The sequence below is a fragment of the Hemibagrus wyckioides genome, linkage group LG29 (genome assembly GCF_019097595.1).
Source record: "Hemibagrus wyckioides isolate EC202008001 linkage group LG29, SWU_Hwy_1.0, whole genome shotgun sequence".
Lineage (NCBI taxonomy): Eukaryota > Metazoa > Chordata > Actinopteri > Siluriformes > Bagridae > Hemibagrus > Hemibagrus wyckioides.
This window is the reverse complement of record NC_080738.1, coordinates 9,154,842-9,159,636: the sequence shown is the minus strand read 5'-3', so window position 1 is coordinate 9,159,636 and position 4,795 is coordinate 9,154,842. Positions and strand designations below refer to the sequence as shown.

Sequence of the window (4,795 nt, the reverse complement as noted above, 5' to 3'; positions counted from 1 at the left end):
CCAGAGGAACAAAAATCCTGCAGGCAAAGGACCTGGGAGGGAGCCAATCTGCTAAAATCCCTGAGCAGCTGGAGCAAAACCCAACCCCAGCAAAATCGCGTCTTCACGTCCTCCGCAGCATCTCTGCAGAGCTCCACCCGAACAGAATGACGAAGCCGCACCACTCGGGCCGGCTGACGTTCAGCTCCTCTCTCCATGGCTATACTTGAGCTTAGCCAAAAGGCCGAGAACCAATAAACCTTTATCTCTTCTGCTTAACGGATAGACTCAAGCCACACCTATAGGGGTTGGACAATGAAACTGAATCACTGGCCAATTTAGTGTTGCAGGTTTCATGGCTAAATTTGACCAGCCTGGTGGCCAATCTTCATTGATTGCACATTCCACCAGTAAGAGCAGAGTGTGAAGGTTTAATTAGCAGAGTAATAGCACAGTTTTGCTTAAAATATTGCAATGCACACAACATTATGGGTGACATATCAGAGTTCAAAAGAGGACAAATTTTTGGTGCATGTCTCACTTGCGCATCTGTGACTAAGACAGCAAGTCTTTGTGATGTATCAAGAGCCATGGTATCCAGGGTAATGTCAGCATACCACCAAGAAGGACGAACCACATCCAACGGGAGTAACTGTGGATGCAAGAGGAAGCTGTCTGAAAGGGATGTCCGGGTGCTAACCCGGATTGTATCCAAAAAACATAAAACCACAGCTGCCCAACTCACTGCAGAATTAAATGTGCACCTCAACTCTCCTGTTTCCACCAAAACTGTCCGTCGGGAGCTCCACAGGGTCAATGTGCATGGCCGGGCTGCTATAGCCAAACCTTTGGTCACTCATGCCAATGCCAAACGTCGGTTTCAATGGTGCCAGCAGCGAAAATCTTGGGCTGTGGACAATGTGACACATGTATCGTTCTCTGATGAGTCCACCTTCACTGTCGTTCCCACATCCGGGAGAGTTGCGGTGTGGAGAAGCCCCAAAGAACCGTACCACCCAGACTGTTGCATGCCCAGAGGGATGCATGGGGGTGGATCAGTGATGGTTTGGGCTGCAATATCATGGCATTCCCTAGGCCCAATACTTGTGCTAGATGGGCGCATCACTGCCAAGGACTACCGAACCATTCTGGAGGACCATGTGCACCCAATGGTTCAAACATTGTATCCTGAAGGCGGTGTCATGTATCAGGATGATAATGCACCAATACACACAGCAAGACTGGTGACAGAGTGGTTTGATGAACATGAAAGTGATGTTGAACATCTCCCATGACCTGCACAGTCACCAGATCTAAATATTATTGAGCCACTTTGGGGTGTTTTGGAGGAGCGAGTCAGGAAACGTTTTCCTCCACCAGCATCACGTAGTGACCTGGCAACTATTCTGCAAGAAGAACAGCTCAAAATCCCTCTGGCCACTGTGCAGGACTTGTATCTGTCATTCCCAAGATGAATTGATGCTGTATTGGCCGCAAAAGGAGGCCCTACACCATACTAATGAATTATTGTGGCCTAAAACCAGGCGTTTCAGTTTCATTGTCCAACCCCTGTATAAAGGCATGCATAAAGTCACATAACCAAATAAGACCCAACTCCTGGAAATTACCCACTTAACATTGAAACATACACAGCTTTGCCAGAGCAAAACTCATAAAAATACATCAAGCTCATTGATGTTCCTCTCCACAGAAATTTTGTCCTCTTCAACAAAAAGCAAAAGATTTATACATGACTTAATAAAAACCAGAGCCATAAAGAAAAACGAAAGCTGATTAGCACCAGGAAACCCTTGTCGGAGAAAGACAATGCTCGATGAGGGTAAGGCCAGCCCTTTGGGTTGGTTGAGTGGAGAAAGGGTGGGGAAAGGCTGACGAGCAACAACTGACAGTGGTGAGCAGAAGGAGGCGAAGGTAGGCTAGGGAACAGGTTGGGTTGAATGCAGAAATAATTTGATGAGTAAGTAAGTAAGTAAGTAAGTCAGTAAATGAGTAAGTTAATAATTTTTTGTCCTTTATTTTACATCAGAAAACAGTGCACCAAGCCTGGACGTACTGCAATACCAGGCCGATCCACGGAGCGGACGTAGCCCCTTATCCGGCTCCCAGCTCTGAAAATCTGTTTAATATAGAGGACGTGTGAGATATTACACTAAGAAGAACAGATTGTTTTTTTCCAATCCAAATCCTACCCATATCCATACCTAACCATTCACATTCTCAAGGCCAGACTAAGGCCAAAAATCCAGACCAGTGAAGACAATAGATCCTAGCTAAAAAGCCTGAGAAGCGATCCTACACAAACCCCATTCCATCTATTCTCCTTCTCAAACCCAGTCAAAGCCCAAAACCAGACTAGAAAACACTTGATCTTAGCCAAAAGGCCAAGAAGCAATAAACATTTATCTCCTCTGCTTAATGGACAGCCTCAGGCCACACCTATACAAGATGCATAAAACCATATAAGCAAATAAGACCCAACTCCTGGAAACTACCCCTTTAAGATTGAAGCATACACAGCTTTGCCAAAGCAAAGCTCATAAAAATACATCAAACTCATTGATGTTCCTCTCCACAGAAATCTTTAGTAAAATACAAATGATTTATAAGTGACTTAAGAGAAACCAGAGCAATAAAGAAAAAAACGAGCAAGCAGCACCTGGAAACCCTTATCGGGGAAACACAATGCTCGATGAGGGTAAGGCCGGCCCCTTTTTTTTTCTTTTTTTTTTTTTTTAATATCCTTTCCGTCACACTCGTCTTCTCAAAGCCAGACTAAGAAGTGCAATGTGAATACAGTCACAGCCCAAAGCCAGACCAGAGAACACTTGATCTTAGCCAAAAGGCCAAGAAGAAATAAACTTTTATGTCTTCTGCTTAACGGACAGCCTCAGGCCACACCTATACAGGCATGCATGAAGTCACATAACCAAATAAGACCCAAGTACTGGAAACTACCCATTTAACATTGAAGCATACACAGCTTTGCCAGAGCAAAGCTCACAAAAATACACGTAGGATTGCTTCTCGCTTCTCTATTTTAAACAGATTTTTAGAGCTGGGAGGCGGAAAAGGGACTTGCTCGTGGATCGGCCTGGTATTGCAGTACTTCCAGGCTTGATGCAACATTTACTGATGTAAAATGAAGGAAAATCAATTACTGACTTACTGACTGACTTACTAAATTATGTCTGCATTCAACCCGCCCTGTTCCCTAGCCTATCTTGACCTCCTTCTGCTCACCACTGTCAGTTGTTGCTTGTCAACCTTTCCCCACACTTTCTCCACTCATCCAACCCAAGGGGCCGGCCTTACCCTCATCGAGCATTGTGTTTCTCTGACAAGGGTTTCCTGGTGCTGCTTGGTTTTTTTTTCTTCACAGCGCTGGTTTCTCCTAAGTCATGTGTAAATCTTTTGCCTTTTATTGAAGATTTCCGTGGCGAGGGACATCAATGAGCTTGATGTATTTTTCTGTGCTTAGCTCTGACAAAGCTGTGTATGCTTCAATGTTAAATGGGTATTTTCCAGGAGTTGGGTTTTATTTGCTTATATGATTTTATGCATGCCTATGTAGGTGGGGCCTGAGGCTATCTGTTAAACAGAAAAGATAACAGTTTATTGCTCCTCTGCCTTTTGGTGTTCTCTGTTCTGATTTTGGGCTGTGACTGTATTCACATTGCACTTCGTAGTCTGGCTTTGAGAAGGCGAGTGTGGCGGAAAGGATATAAAAAAAATAAAAGGGGCCGTCCTTACCCTCATCGAGCATTGTGTTTCTCCGACAAGGGTTTCCTGGTGCTGCTTGTCTTGAGGTTTTTTTTTGTTGTTTTTTTTAAGTTTTGGTTTCTCTTAAGTCACGCATTAACCTTTTGCCTTTTAGTAAAGTTTTCTGTGGAAAGGAACGTCAATGAGTTACAAGCTGTGTATGCTTCAATGTTAAATGGGTATTTTCCAGGAGTTGGGTCTTATTTGCTTATGTGACTTTATGCATGCATGTATAGATGTGGCCTGAGGGTGTCCGTTAAGCAGAGGAGACAAAAGTTTATTGCGTCTTGGCATTTTGGTTAAGATCAAGTGTTCTCTGGTCTGGTTTTGGGCTTTGACTGGGTTTGAGAAGGAGAATGGACATCATTTTTCATCGAACTGGCTCGTTTCCTGCCTCGGCGCAGTGTGCTCTCTGCATTGTGCTTCTCTGGCGCTGAAAATGCGATTCCGCAAGTCTCAGCGCTCTACGAGCAAGGGAAAGCGGTTTTTCAGACAAACGCATGTGTGCAGCTGAATGGGGCAGTTTTCTTTGACTTTTTTCACGTTTGGGGTCGACTATGATATGAAACGTGATTGTTTACTTTAAAATGCCAAAATTCATAAGAAACAATGGAAAGTCATAAAAAATATGAATTTTGATATGACATGATTTTTTTCATCAAAGTGCAAAAATTCATAAGAAACATGGAAAAAGTGATACTCCATGAAAATTCACTTAACAAAGTCAACTTTCAAGATTTTTCATCGAACTGGCTCGTTTCCTGCCTCGCCGCAGTGTGCTCTCTGCATTGTGCTTCTCTGGCGCTGAAAATGCGATTCCGCAAGTCTCAGCGCTCTACGAGCAAGGGAAAGCGGTTTTTCAGTCAAACGAATGTGTGCAGCTGAATGGGGCAGTTTTCTTTGACTTTTTTCACATGTTTGGGGTCGACTATGATCATATGATCTTTATATATATAATGATTATATATAAAATAAATATATCCCGGAGCCTGGCTCCCATGAGTTACAGCATGTCGGTTGAGGTATAATGAAATGA

At 43.6% G+C, this 4,795-nt stretch overlaps 2 non-coding genes and 1 pseudogene across 2 annotated transcripts; 1 reads left to right on the top strand and 2 right to left on the bottom strand.

Annotated features, from left to right (window-relative positions):
* Positions 1-2,027: 2,027 nt before the first annotated feature.
* On the bottom strand, positions 2,028-2,189 carry LOC131349527 (U2 spliceosomal RNA; annotated as a pseudogene).
* A 326-nt stretch (positions 2,190-2,515) lies between these two features.
* On the bottom strand, positions 2,516-2,630 carry LOC131349533 (U5 spliceosomal RNA). Its single transcript, XR_009204083.1, has one exon. It is a non-coding gene; the product is annotated as a U5 spliceosomal RNA (small nuclear RNA).
* A 746-nt stretch (positions 2,631-3,376) lies between these two features.
* LOC131349536 (U5 spliceosomal RNA) lies at positions 3,377-3,491 on the top strand. The gene has a single exon (XR_009204086.1). It is a non-coding gene; the product is annotated as a U5 spliceosomal RNA (small nuclear RNA).
* The last annotated feature ends 1,304 nt before the right edge of the window (positions 3,492-4,795 follow it).